General features: G+C 30.8%; 1 long non-coding RNA gene across 1 annotated transcript; it reads right to left on the reverse strand.

Moving 5' to 3' along the window:
- Positions 1–11,248: 11,248 nt before the first annotated feature.
- Positions 11,249–15,692, reverse strand: LOC135265763 (uncharacterized). The gene is made up of 2 exons (XR_010333612.1): positions 15,031–15,692; positions 11,249–14,983 (listed from the first exon to the last, which is right to left on the reverse strand). It is a non-coding gene; the product is annotated as an uncharacterized LOC135265763 (long non-coding RNA).
- Positions 15,693–16,112: the final 420 nt, after the last annotated feature.

Consider the following 16,112-nt stretch of genomic DNA (forward strand, 5'->3'; position numbering starts at 1 on the left):
GTATTTTCCTTCTTGGAAGATGTAGCCTAAAAAAGTTAAATTATTGTAAAATATTTAGAACTGAACCACACTTTTTTTGTGGAAATTATCACAAAAATTCACTTCAAGTAAAATATAAATACCTTGTTTTCCCATGCTTTAGGTGCAACAGTTTCCTCGACATTTTCAACGCTTACAGGCTAAAATACACTTCATAAAACAAAAAAGACTTGGTGGCAACATATACTCACTTCTGCTTTATTGCGTTTTGTAATTTTTTTTTCATCTGTTCCGTTTGTAACTTCAGCTGGTTCAGCAGGTGGTACTTTAGTATTTTCCTTCTTGGAAGATGTAGCCTAAAAAAGTTAAATTATTGTAAAATATTTAGAACTGAACCACACTTTTTTTTGTGGAAATTATCACAAAAATTCATTTCAAGTAAAATATAAATACCTTGTTTTCCCATGCTTTAGGTGCAACAGTTTCCTCGACATTTTCAACGCTTACAGGCTAAAATACACTTCATAAAACAAAAAAGACTTGGTGTCAACATATACTCACTTCTGCTTTATTGCGTTTTGTAATTTTTTTTTCATCTGTTCCGTTTGTAACTTCAGCTGGTTCAGCAGGTGGTACTTTAGTATTTTCCTTCTTGGAAGATGTAGCCTAAAAAAGTTAAATTATTGTAAAATATTTAGAACTGAACCACACTTTTTTTTTGTGGAAATTATCACAAAAATTCACTTCAAGTAAAATATAAATACCTTGTTTTCCCATGCTTTAGGTGCAACAGTTTCCTCGACATTTTCAACGCTTACAGGCTAAAATACACTTCATAAAACAAAAAAGACTTGGTGGCAACATATACTCACTTCTGCTTTATTGCGTTTTGTAATTTTTTTTTCGGTTGTCTCGTTTTCACCTTCAGCTGGTTCAGCTGGTGGTTGTTCCCTCTTGGAAGTTTTAGGCTAAAATGTCATAAATATTTATTTCTCGATTATGATAGTAATAACTTGTTTTTATTTAGTTGTTGAGGTACATAATGTTTCTTCAGCTTTGTTTAACAGGTCTTACACTGTTGTTTTGGAACCCAAAATTGACCGAATTAGAAAAAAAATTACATAATCTGTGTCAAAAAATGCACTACTTGGACTAAGTTTACAAGGTTAAAATTTTTAGAGCAGATTTTTCTTAAATAAAGACGTAATTATTGTAAATAATCCTCCGAAGATGCATGAGCATAATAATATAAATTAATTAGTTTAAATTAAGCAGAAAAATACATATGATTAAAAAAAAACAAAAATATATTTGGTGAAAAATTTTGGCTTTATTATAACTATTTATAACTTAGTGGAATTTTTTCTAGCATGCAGTTTTTTTTGCATGATCTGGTGACTTCAGGAATGTCTTCGCTTATCAAATGATAGATCTGAAGTACGAAAACAAAACCCGTTTTTTAATTTCGTCCAACTACTTCAGATAGATGCTTTTTTAATACAGGGCTTTTGTTTTTAAAATAAATAATAAAATCGATATTTTGAATATTTAGGTAATATTTTGCAACAATTAAAAACTTCCGCCCGAAAAGAAAGGTTTTGCGTTTTAATCAAAATTTCTGCTCATTTTTTTTAGTTCTGTGTTAGTTATACTGTGTAACAACTAACAAATAAAGTGAAATGAAATGTCCACATTATTAGATATTTGTAACAAAAAAAAATATGATATGCATCCCTGAACTCGTGTGCACATTTTTTGCACAGTTAAGCCACTGGTTAAATTCGTTAAACCAAGGCTTTTGTCTAAATCCAACACAAAGGGGCTTTAGAAGCTGAATTATATTTCGTTTTGAAAAAGGGTATTGCAATGTCTGAATATGCGAAAATCTCGGCAAATATCTATTCACAACCGAAAATTTAAGCATATTTTGCCACATATTCTTCCATCTTCTGTAGGGTTAGATAAAGTAGGGTTACAAAACCACCGAAAAGCTTGAAGAAAATAGGAAACTATACTAAAAATTCCGAGAATATCAAAGGCAAAGAATGAGAATCCACAAATGTATTAAGAAATGATAAGTGCAGCCTTTATCACTGCTATTTACTATGGTAGCGCTCAGCTCCATTTGCGTGTGCGTCATCTGACATTTCTGTCACTACGTTTACATAGCAGGGGCATAGCGGCACAACCACTCTATTAAAGAAACGTTCCCAACCACCTTCCAAAGATATGTGTCCTAACTGGTTGTGGAAACACGTTTCTTCCACTATTATGACACCTTCACAAGTAAAACGATACCACATTTTTTTACTACTTTAATATTGAGAAATACTTATTAGATACTGTTTTTGAATTTGTATTGAATTCTATATATATTAGCTGCAGTGACCTTGAATGATAAGTAAAGAGGGAAGTTGTTGACCTTGCAAAAGTGGGGAGTAGCATGAATGACCTTGACCTTGAAAACATCAAGGTCCAACAATGCCTTGGCCTTGAAGTGGAGGGGAAGTGAGAGGGGTTGACCTTGAAAAAGTAAGAGAGAGAACGAGTAGCCTTGAAAGAAAGAGAGGGGAAATGGGCGGAGTCAAACTCAAGGTCAAGGTTGTGATGTGTTGTCCCCCCATTCGTTATCTACTTATTGACTATCAATTTTTCGGACTTATTTCTTTTCAATTAAGTGCTTCTAACATAGAATGACCGGCGAAATCCAAATCTGCAAGAATCAGATCGCTACGACTAACCGTTCAGAAGATATCGGCAAAAATAGAGAAAACTTTACAAATTGATTCAACTAAATTTTAATCATTGAGTATCAATTTTTCGAAATTATTTTTTTTCAATTAAGTGTTTCTAACATAGAATGACCGGCGGAATCCAAATCTGCAAGAATCAGATAGCTACGACTAACCGTTCAGAAGATATCGGCAAAAATAAAGAAAACTTTACAAATTGATTCAACTAAATTTTCATCATTGACTATCAATTTTTCGGACCTATTTCTTTTCAATTAAGTGTTTCTAACATAGAATGACCGGCGGAATCCAAATCTGCAAGAATCAGATCGCTACGACTAACCATTCAGAAGAAATCGGCAAAAATTGAGAAAACTTTACAAATTGATTCAACTAAATTTTCAACATTGACAAGCAATTTTTTGGAGTTATTTTTTTACGATTAAGTGTTTCTAACGTAGAATGACCGGCGGAATCCAAAACTGCAAGAATCTGAACGCTATGGCTAACCGTTCAGAAGATATCGGCAAAAATAGAGAAAACTTTACAAATTGATTCAACTAAATTTTCAACATTGACAAGCAATTTTTTGGAGTTATTTTCTTATGATTAAGTGTTTCTAACGTAGAATGACCGGCGGAATCCAGATCTGCAAGAATCAGATCGCTACGACTAACCGTTCAGAAGATATCGGCAAAAATAAAGAAAACTTTACAAATTGATTCAACTAAATTTTCATCATTGACTATCAATTTTTCGGACCTATTTCTTTTCAATTAAGTGTTTCTAACATAGAATGACCGGCGGAATCTAAATCTGCAAGAATCGGATCACTACGACTAACCGTTCAGAAGATATCGGGAAAAATATAGAAAACTTTACAAATTGATTCAACTAAATTTTCAACATTGACAAGCAATTTTTTGAAGTTATTTTTTTATGATTAAGTGTTTCTAACGTAGAATGACCGGCGGAATCCAAATCTGCAAAAATCTGAACGCTACGACTAACCGTTCAGAAGATATCGGCAAAAATATAGAAAACTTTACAAATTGATTCAACTAAATTTTCAACATTGACAAGCAATTTTTTGGAGTTATCTTCTTATGATTAAGTGTTTCTAACGTAGAATGACCGGCGGAATCCAAATCTGCAAAAATCTGAACGCTACGACTAACCGTTCAGAAGATATCGGGAAAAATAGAGAAAACTTTACAAATTTATTCAACTAAATTTTCATCATTGACAAGCAATTTTTTGGAGTTATTTTCTTATGGTTAAGTGTTTCTAACGTAGAATGACCGGCGGAATCCAAAACTGCAAGAATCTGAACGCTACGGCTAACCGTTCAGAAGATATCGGCAAAAATATAGAAAACTTTACAAATTGATTCAACTAAATTTTCAACATTGACAAGCAATTTTTTGGAGTTATCTTCTTATGATTAAGTGTTTCTAACGTAGAATGACCGGCGGAATCCAAAACTGCAAGAATCTGAACGCTACGGCTAACCGTTCAGAAGATATCGGCAAAAATAGAGAAAACTTTACAAATTGATTCAACTAAATTTTCATCATTGACAAGCAATTTTTTGAAGTTATTTTTTTATGATTAAGTGTTTCTAACGTAGAATGACCGGCGGAATCCAGATCTGCAAGAATCAGATCACTACGACTAACCGTTCAGAAGATATCGGGAAAAATAGAGAAAACTTTACAAATTTATTCAACTGAATTTTCATCATTGACAAGCAATTTTTTGGAGTTATTTTCTTATGATTAAGAGTTTCTAACGTAGAATGACCGGCGGAATCCAGATCTGCAAGAATCTGATCGCTACGACTAACCGTTCAGAAGATATCGGCAAAAATAGAGAAAACTTTACAAATTGATTCAACTAAATTTTCAACATTGACAAGCAATTTTTTGGAGTTATTTTCTTATGATTAAGTGTTTCTAACGTAGAATGACCGGCGGAATCCAAAACTGCAAGAATCTGAACGCTACGGCTAACCGTTCAGAAGATATCGGCAAAAATAGAGAAAACTTTACAAATTGATTCAACTAAATTTTCAACATTGACAAGCAATTTTTTGAAGTTATTTTTTTATGATTAAGTGTTTCTAACGTAGAATGACCGGCGGAATCCAAATCTGCAAAAATCTGAACGCTACGACTAACCGTTCAGAAGATATCGGCAAAAATATAGAAAACTTTACAAATTGATTCAACTAAATTTTCAACATTGACAAGCAATTTTTTGGAGTTATTTTCTTACGATTAAGTGTTTCTAACGTAGAATGACCGGCGGAATCCAAAACTGCAAGAATCTGAACGCTACGGCTAACCGTTCAGAAGATATCGGCAAAAATAGAGAAAACTTTACAAATTTATTCAACTAAATTTTCATCATTGACAAGCAATTTTTTGGAGTTATTTTCTTATGATTAAGTGTTTCTAACGTAGAATGACCGGCGGAATCCAGATCTGCAAGAATCTGAACGCTACGACTAACCGTTCAGAAGATATCGGCAAAAATATAGAAAACTTTACAAATTGATTCAACAAAGTTTTCATCATTGACAAGCAATTTTTTGGAGTTATTTTCTTATGATTAAGTGTTTCTAACGTAGAATGACCGGCGGAATCCAAATCTGCAAAAATCTGAACGCTACGACTAACCGTTCAGAAGATATCGGGAAAAATAAAGAAAACTTTACAAATTTATTCAACTAAATTTTCATCATTGACAAGCAATTTTTTGGAGTTATTTTCTTATGATTAAGTGTTTCTAACGTAGAATGACCGGCGGAATCCAGATCTGCAAGAATCTGATCGCTACGACTAACCGTTCAGAAGATATCGGCAAAAATAGAGAAAACTTTACAAATTTATTCAACTAAATTTTCATCATTGACAAGCAATTTTTTGGAGTTATTTTCTTATGATTAAGTGTTTCTAACGTAGAATGACCGGCGGAATCCAGATCTGCAAGAATCAGATCGCTACGACTAACCGTTCAGAAGATATCGGCAAAAATAGAGAAAACTTTACAAATTGATTCAACTAAATTTATTTTTAGGTCGCTGGGGCAAAGCCCCAGCCTCCGGGCTATCATCTGTAGGCGCCTTGCCTCATTTATAGTTACATTTACGGTTAATACCATTTATTAGAGTGTTAATAAAATTTAAAAAGTCTAGATCAAGGTCATTCAAAGCCGAATTTTTCGAAAACGGGGCATTTGCACAAACTTTCATGTTCATATCTTTGATCTAGAGGCTTTTTAAAGCAAAATGCAAAAAAAAAATTTTCAAAAATCCAGAAGTAGCTAAAGTAAAAATACTAAAAATAAACATACCCCACGGACGATTAAACTCGAAAATGTTGAACTCGAAATGTGGAATAGTGATTTTTATGGAGCTACAGCGCGTACAGGTCTTAGGGTACAGGCTGGGGCTTCGCCCCAGCGAACTAAAAATAAACATACCCCACGAACAATTAAACTCGAAACCGTGGAACTCGACACGTGGAATAGTGTATTTTATAGAGAAAGGGCGCCGTACAATTCGTGGCCGGAGGCTGGGGCTGCGCCCCAGCTAACTAAAAGGAAATATACACCACGGTGTTGTTGGTAAATTGCATGAAGGGAAATGCGGGAATGCATCCCCACTTCCGTCAATCAGAGCACAGTGACATAAATTCAAATTGCAAAATATGAAAAAATACACCTACTTTTTAATGAAAAAGGTATAATACGTCATTTAAATTCATTCTGGGAATACCCGAAGGTGTTATAATCATAACAAACACGCAGGTGCGATTCTTACCTGTTGAAGCTAAACAATAACAACCAATCAGAAATAAGCACACGCAACGCATGCACACCGTGGTGGCAAACGTTGTATCCCTTAAAATCAACAAAAATGGCGATTCAAGTGAAAAGTGAGTGAAAATAAAAATTATTTTTCTAATGTTATTTTCAATTTGCACAAGAAAATTCATAGTGTACGGTCATCAGGGCACTCAGAGGAATAGTTTGGCGTAAGTTTCAGCTTGAAAATCCAGAAGTAGTTAAAGTAAAAAATTACCAATGCTGCTTCAGACAAACCATAACATCAAATTTGGTGAGTTTTTTTGTGTTGCCAAGTCGATTTTTTTTCAAATTTGATAACCACGAGTTATTTTTTCTTTAAAATACTTACTAGGTGTTGCTTAATGTTGATTTGTGTTTTCATTAAAATCGTAGGAAGGGTTTGTTCGTTAAACGCAAAAAAATGTGCGTTCATTCTTTAAATTGATTCTAGTAGATTTTTTGAGTGATATCCTAAGTTTTACTGCTGACAAAAGCAAAAAACAAAAATTACTACCATTTCTTTAATGTTTAAAAAGTGCATATTTTTCAATTTTAAGTCAAATAGCAGTAAAATATGTCTGCTGAATTCATAAAACTACATGATCAGTGTAAAATTATTTAGAAGAAAATTAACTCTCAATAAAAGTAAGTAAATAAGTTTTAGCTAAGTGTAAATAATTTTTATAAAAACCGCTATAAGACATATTATTTATTCAGATAAAAAAAACTTCTAGACAGAACCTTTAAAAAACAACTTAGTTTTAAGATGATTCTATTATAAATTATAAGTCTGGTTAAATGTTTCCCGTCAGAAATTTTAACTGTGTTCAAAGCAGAGCTGGTTTAAGTTTTAATTTTAAAGGTAACTGTTTGATTTATACCGGGTGCTCAAAAACCGGCGCACCAACTCAATGGAGTGTGGTAAAGAGTTGCTCACATAAAAAGGTAAATATAGTAAAAAAAATCTTTGCATTAAAGTTATTGATAAATAACGAAATTTAAATAAATGATATGTGGCAACGTTGTCTAACAGTCGTGATCGCAAAAGAATTTGATCAACAATAAAAATAAATTATTTTTGAAACGGTTTCCTAGGAAATAATTTCCAGTGTTGGCACATCTACAAACTGTGATTTTTTTGATAAATTATAATTTTTTTAAATTAAAAAAACTGCTAAAGTCTGATGGGAAATTTAAAAATAGTTATTCATCGTTGTGTTGGGAAACGATTACTTAGTGTGAAACATAAAAACATTAAAAAATAATGAAAACTGAAAAAGTTAACAAAATAAGTTTGTAGCTCCAGATTTTTTTAAAATATGACTTTAGGAATTTTTTCAAGATTTTTCCTGTGATCTACACATGCTTCTCAACAACGTACCACTGAGTTGGTGCGCCAGTTATTGAGCACCCTGTATTTTGATTAAATAAACACTTAAGAAGTAATTATGGTTTTATTACCTCTATTGACCAAATAAAATTGTCCTGAAGTAAAAAGTTTTAAACATGACTACAAGGAAATTATAAGAATGTTATAAAACTTTTGTTAAACTATCTTAAGAATTTATGATTTTAATATTCCTTGATGAGAAGAATTGGCTGACAATACCTGTAGACAAGATTATTTTACAGCAACTTAACTACAAACTACCTTCATAAAACTTTTACAAAACCGTAGGTGGTTTTTAAACAGCATCCAAATTGTTACTTGGATGTGCCACAATATAAAAATTAAATATTAATCTTGTTTTTTAGAAAAACTGGAAGATACTGACCCCCTGATTCACTTAAAATTATTCTCAAGAGCAGATACAGGCTGTTTTCGAAATTAGCTACAATACTTTTTTTAAATGGAACACCCTATTTTTTGCATTTTTGGAACACTGATGTTTTACACGCTTTAAAAAAATATTTTATAAAAACTAGGAATCCTAGAAAAGTAGGATCTTCACCACTGAAAAGAAAGAAGTTCATAGTGAAAGGACATACAATTTAAAAAATGAAGCCATCTTTTACTAATTACTCAAAATATATTTAACCTTAAACATTAAATAAAATTTTCAGCTAATAATAACTTTAATGTTATTCTTATGGATATCTGAATTTAAATTAAAATAAAATAAAAGTTACTTAACAAGCAGAAATTATTACATTTGGTCATTATGTTCGTTAGTAGTATCACAAGAAAGTGGGAATAAATTGAAACATATTAGCCTAATGTTTCTTAAGAATTTTTTGTAGTCAAAATAGTTTGATATTTGTTTGATGCAAAAGTGCAACCAATCCTTTAGTTTTTCTCTTAATTGACAATCAATTTAAAAGATTCAAAAAATATTAGTCCGGAAGTTGTTTATAAATGTACATTATTACAAACTTTTCTGGACTGAAGTACAAGAAAATTTTGTTTACATGATTATCATTGTGAAGAGGTTGGAGGATGGCTATGTAAAAATTGTATTTTTTTTGTTAAATATTTTTTTTATATTTTTATTGTGGAAATATTATGATGTAGCATTTAATTTTTTGAGCCATGATACATCAGATACTACATGGATGCGTCTAAAAAAATTGGGGTTTTTATTTAAAAAAAATCGAAATAATAATATTGGGAATGGCTTACTTTTAAAAAATATCTGTTCGAGCATTTTATCCACAACAAAATAAATTATAGTTTTAATAGAATTATTCCATAGTTTTAGCGTCACTGTTTTTGTCTTCTATGATTTAGGTTTCTGTTACATTTTTCGAAAGTATTTTTTTTATAGTAATTGCGTAATTTCGCTGAAACAGACCAAAAGATCATAATATATATGAACGCAGATTTTTTTTCAAGAGAGCTCACCCATTTTTCAAAGTTTTGCCAAAAATTAAACTTTAACATTTAAAATGGTGAAAGTCTAAATTTTCTAGGATTATTAGTTTTTGTGAAATACATTTAAAAATAACGTGTTTTCGTCAAAAAAAATAAATTATTTTAAAAACTAAACAGAATCGACCAATGCAAGTTTAGATCAAAATTATTATTAAAGTTAAAAAATTATTAATGCAAATGCACCAAAATTTAGGGTTTCATTTAAAAAAAAACATAAGTTTATATTGTAGCTCATTTCGGAAACACTCTGTATATTTGGAAGTAATTTTTACTATTTATTTCTCAATTATTTAAGAGTCAAAAACGGAGTTTTCCAATCCCTGGGTCAGCCTATATGTTGCTTAATTTTGATGTTTTTTTTTATTAAAATTGTAATTTTTATACTTGTATGTTTTTGTTTATTGTTTATATCACCAAATAGGTATCAATTTTTAAATAATCTTTGAATAATAACTTAAATAACGCGTGTTTGTTATGATTATAACACCTTCGGGTATTCCCAGAATTCAGAATCGCTTCAGGGTACCGAAGCGATTGTTGAGAATTGGTGTACTACAAGTTGCATACTTTTTTTAGACCTGTTTTCAGTGACAGTTGTCAATCATCGGATAGGCATCCGACCTTCGCCTCGGGGTGTCTTGTCCCTTCTCATAAAATGCAAATAATGTAAACAAACTGAATTCCACTATCGCCCACGATAGTTTCTCTTATTTCAGAGATTCAAGCAACATACAGTGAAAAATACGTTTTTTATTTTGTTAAAAAAATTTGATACTAAAGAATAATAAAATACTAGCATAGTTTTGTAAAAAATAATACACCATTACACCATTTATTTATTGGGTTTTATGTTTTAATTAACCGAATTCTGTTCGCTATATTATGTGTCATGTGCATTTCTAATTGGATCACTTGCATTGAAAAAATATAAAATAAAAAAATTAATTGGTGAAACATTATTGTTCTTTCAGAAAACAGTTTAACTTTAAAAAAGTTACTAGGAATATCTCATTAAAATGATGAAAACTTCTTTAAACCCGCTTTTTCGTCTGATAATTTTATCCAGGTAATAAATTCTGAAAAATACATTGTTGTAAAAATTTATTGTAACTATACCCAGTAATAATTATAGTACAAATAACGTATCGAGAGATTGTAAGATCCAGTCTTAGGGATATAATTTGTTTACGTTACGCCTAGTAAAATAAATGATACTTTTATAATTATGTATTATTTTAGAATTTAGGAATTATTTCTCGTTTTTTTATTAAATTTATACAATTTTTCTATAACTAGCTTGCGAAGATATAGCTGCGTTACTCTTACGTTATATAAATTTTGTGTATTTCTTTAAAATATAAGTAAACATTGCTAAAGATCGGGTACCTGAAACTGAAATTACATGTAAACAAAAATGTTTATTAAAAAGTTTAGAAAGTTTTTCATAAGCTCATGAGTCATAAGACTTGTATTTAGTGGAGGGTTTAGGGTGGTGGTTGGTACTTATATATAATCAAAACATATAGTTCTACAACTTCTTTACTCTTTGAGTCTTTGCAGAGTGCTGGTCACTTTCTTGCCCAACAGTGTTTTGTAATAAGTGGTAATTTTTAAACAGTGGTATTTGTAGTTTTTAATTTGTTACTTTGCAGAATATCAATTTTATCTATTTCTTTTTATTTAATTATTTGTTGCGACTGCTGGTTGGTAAGTGTATTTCCTAATTTCTTATTATATCACTTGTAAATAGTTGAAATCTTTGTATATTTAAAATTATGGGTAATAATAGTAAACTAAGTTTTTCAAAAAAAAAGAAAAAGTCGAAAACAAATAATGCGTAATTTTTGGAAAAAACAACGAAAGGGTTCTAAAACGGAATGAACAATAAAAGTAAAAAAAACTTCCTCAGTGGGTTGACACCTTGTCGTGGTGAGGGAGCTCAGTAGTTCTATCACAAAACCTGTGCAGAACGAAGCTAAGTACAACCAAAGTTTTAATCATCTTTTTTATATTTTTTTTAAAACAGGAATAATTTTATTGTTAAAAGTATTCAAAAAAATAGCGAGCGTGATTACTCGTATTTCAAAATCTCATAAGATACGTTGATAGCAGTGTCTACAAAAAAAACGTAATGCAAATCTATAGGTACCTAATTATTTTGTTAAAAAATGTTAATTCCGAAATCATGTGCTTTCATTTTATACCACTATTAGAGAAATCGCTAAAATTCCTATTTGTGCCGATACATTTCTCTGTCTTGAACAAATGCAATAAAATTATTATCTTGTGGGTCACCCCAATGGTGGTTACCTCCAGCGGTGCGTCCTAAACCCGTCATAAATCTTCTTCCAGCTAGCTACGCATTCGAAGAAGGATGCATTAAAAGTTGCCTACTTACAATTTAATTTTTGCATTATATCTAACAATTAAGAACAGTTAACAAAAATCTAAAATATCTCAGGTCTGTATTTTTAAATTTCCTATAAAATGTTTTTTTTAAATTCTCAATACAATGCACCGTTATCAAAAATTCGTATCAACTTCATAAACAGACATTTTATTTAATAAAAAAATATCTAGGCATTTATTTCAATCAAAAATGACTCTTCGACTTACATTTACTTATAAAGAAACACTGCAAATGTCAAGAAACTCTTCAAGTCTAAATTTGCGGCTAAAAACAGTTTACACGTAAAACGTATGCGCCAGCTCCCAGAGGGTCTAGAGCCTTAAGGCTAGGTTAAACGTATTCGTCTTATGGCGTTTTCAATGTAAAAGAATTGTGGCTGTAATTAAGTTATTTGAAAAGATATCAACATCGTTTCAAAACTCAATGTATCTTAGAAATGATATTTACAAAATGGCCATTAGAAAATTTTAAAAAATCTAGTGCTCAATAAATTATGGCTATTTAAATAAACACGATTTCGAAATAATACACGTATTAAGACACCAAGACTTCAAAATGAAAAAACTCTCCGGCCAAGCGATAGAGATTGTTATTTTAAACACCTTGGTATTTTTAATTTTTTTCTGTTATTAAAAATAAGCTTAATATTGCGAAAATTTTAATTCATTGGAAGCACAAAATTCCTTGGGCGATGATTTATAGCAGTTGATTAGACAAATCCGCAGAAAGATTTACAATGGGACCGGAGGGTCTAGGTCTGAGTAACAGACCCAAAAGTAGGTACCTGCTAAAAATGATTAGATTTGTCACATCTCACTTTCTTGTTAGTCTTATTCATCGAAACAATAATGACTTTTGTTTCCGTTGAAAAAGGAATTTGGTCGAGATTAAGAACCAACCCAGAGAAAGTTAAACCATGTAACCAGAAAAGGGATTATCCGCTTAATAATAATTTAAGGGTTTCACGTTATTTATAATTGGTATTATAATAGGTAACTTGTTTATCTAATAATTTCTTTATCTAAGGCTGGTATTTAGAAAGCACTTTATTTGTGAACACACACCAGGCTAATTTTCTATTACCCAGAAATTGTTAACGTAAATTGAATTGGTTTTGGTTTTTCTTTTTCAAAAATCAAAAGTCACTTCTAGAAGCACCTAACAAAACCCTAACTAACTTTAGGCTTTGTTTACTAACTTTAATTTAAAACAGTAAATTCGTATTGCGTGACTATTTCCTAAACTATAACGCTTTGGAGCTATTGTGTTCTGTACAAATTAATGTAAAAATTGATAATAATGATAATAATTATAGAATTAAAAAAATTCGCACGACTTTGTTTCGTCAAAAAATGACACCTACAATAGCGAGCAAAAAATTTTGGACACATTTGTCATTTCATTGTCAAAAAGGTTAGAGTAGTATTGCCCACGATTATGTCAGTAAAATGTCAAAAGTGCTCGCCAGTGTACACTGTTATTCTTAATAAAAACCTAATTTACACTTTGTTTTTTTTAAATATAACAAATAATATGCTGAAAAGGAATGTTTTAGTTTTCAAAGGACTCAGTTGTGTGCATGCTATATATATTATGATTATGACAGTATAGCAACATTAATGACGTAATTGGTTTTTGAATTATAACGTAATTTTTTATTTTTGTAAATAACAACTGACATTTCTGCTTGTTGTTGTTGACAGTACACTTTTTAGTAATTAAAAAATAAAATTAAAATTAAGTAAAAAAAGATGAATGGCAATTGCATAATTGAGTTCTTTGACCTAAAGATTTTTTTGTTAATTGTCTACTCTACCAGTGACCATAGGTATTTAAGAGTGTTATTCGTTATTATATGTTATTCGTTTTTATAAAATTTACATTCTTGGGAAAGTATAGTTATTGCTATTCAAAAGAGAAAACACCAACCCCCTACATTGTAATGTAATCTCCCTAAAGTGGTAGGAGGAAGCATCTGCTAATATAAGAAGTGCAAAACTATGGTAATTTTTAATTACTGTTTAACAGTTCGCTGTGCTATTGTGTGGAGTTTGTGCTTAGTGACATTTTATAAAATGGCTAGATCCAAAGGCAATGGAAGATAGAAATATAGAAATTTCTGTTAGTTAAAAAAGTATTTAGATTTTTTTTTGAAAATATATGAATCTTTTTTTACGCATGTTTCATTGCATAACACCTACGTTCCTAACTACAGTCAAATCTTTTAATTCGACTATATGTTAATCGAATCTTAAATTAAAATTATATTTATTAAACTAATTGAGTAATCCGAAAAATTGACAATCCAGAGAACGCCTTGAATTAGTTTCTTTTTATCGTGATTTACCAGTATTTTAGAACGTTTTTTCTTTTTCATTAAATAAACACTTCAAATTTAAAATAAAACTGTTCAAATTGGGAACATCTTCTTTGGGCATACAAATATCAAGTAAGACCAATGTAGGTAATGTTGTAAATCACAAATACATTCTTTGTTGTGACATCAGCTTAACCACAGAATTTGAAGCACCCTAAGCCGGTCGGGCCGACAGTTTTATGATCGACACCCCGAGAGCGAGTTCAAGATTCCTTTTAACCTAGCCTTTTAAGGGCGCCACTCAGTTATCGATAACGAAGCTCCCAACTGAGAAGGAGATAAGAAAACTATTGAATAATCAATTAAAATTCCGTATATTAAAAGTTACTCTTGTGACCTGATGGTTAAATCAACTACTGACACGAATCTTTACGTTAGAATTGGCCAATTCGCTCGCTCACATTAATTGAAATTATAAGTTATAAAAAATTACTAATAGTTGCATAAAAATTGAAATTTAAAAAGGAAAATTTGAAAATTGAAATAATTTTTTTTTTAAGAAAGGAAATTCGAATAATATATTATAACGAAAAGATTGAAAATCGCGAAGAACTGATATCTGGGACTTATCTGCGTCCAGTCCTTGGCCGTTTACGAGGTTCCCGAAGGTCACACCATTTGATGAAGGGAGTCCTCCTCTAATCGACTGTAGGGGAACCCTTCGGATACGAAATAACAGAAACTTTGAGGACCTCGGATTTTCCTCTGATCGGTTACGACATTGGCGTGTCGGACTTTAGGATGATACTGGGGTTGAGGGCCTAAAATGGGGTATTAGGGATCGGAAAAACTAAAGTTATGAATCTACTTTGGTGGTGTGCGCCCTCAAAAGTTGCTTGATCGTTCTAAGTGTTGGATTTTTAACAAATAAATAACTAATTTAAGGTCACAGGTAATTGTTGCAGATGTTCTTAACTGGACCTCTCAACACCTACTGACCGTTCGACCTCTACCCCTCCCCAAATATTTCGCGCATGATTTTATTAAGAATTTAAGTTTTTTTTTATAAACGTTACAATGTATTGCTTTATTGGTTTCCGGAACGATTTAACGTAACCTAACACCAAACAAATCAGCGATTAAATTTATCTAAGGCTAAATCGTTCCAGAAACCGTTATGTTATTTCCAGGTGTTTTTTAATCTATTAAATTTTGTCTTTGATCTCATGAGAGGCTATTACGTTGTAGAAATGCATTGAATGCATTTTTCATCTACTTTTTATTAAATTTGTCCTTGATTTTGTCATATTACCACAATACTAATAATAATAAAGTTATAAACCAATTCTTATGATAACGGTCTGATCAGTGATCACGGTTAAATCAATAGTGTTATGTTATGAATGGTACTACATCTTTTCCAATTGTAGTTGAGAATGATTAATTCTGAAAGATTAATTTCCGATAATTTCAGTATTTTAGAAGGTATTAATTGTAGTTCAGAAGATGGTTTCTGATATTCAAATACTACTTTCTTTGTTCTGAAAGAAATTGGAAAAAGTATAAAACAAAAAATTAGTTTAGCTTAAAAGTAAAAAGTATGAGCTTTAGCCTTTTAACATTTTTTTAGAGATCTGCAGCCGAGAAGTTAGAAGCATAAGAAACTCTATTGTTTTTGTAAATTGACTGATAATGTTCACAAAAAAAAAAATAGTTTTTTTGAACTATTTGAAGTGAATATTCGAAATTTGAAAGCAATTTTTTTCATCAAAAATTATAAACAAAGTGATTCTTTCTAACTACACTCTTTTCAACTTCAAATAACGTCAATTGAAGTTCAGATTAGTTACTTTGGTTTGGGAAAACATTTTTTTTTATTCGGAAGTTACAAATTGTATTTCAGAGTACAAGAATAAGTTGTAATTAATATTTTACTCTTTTCAGCTGTTG

Source organism: Tribolium castaneum, chromosome 3 (assembly GCF_031307605.1).
Source record: "Tribolium castaneum strain GA2 chromosome 3, icTriCast1.1, whole genome shotgun sequence".
Taxonomy (NCBI): Eukaryota; Metazoa; Arthropoda; class Insecta; order Coleoptera; family Tenebrionidae; genus Tribolium; species Tribolium castaneum.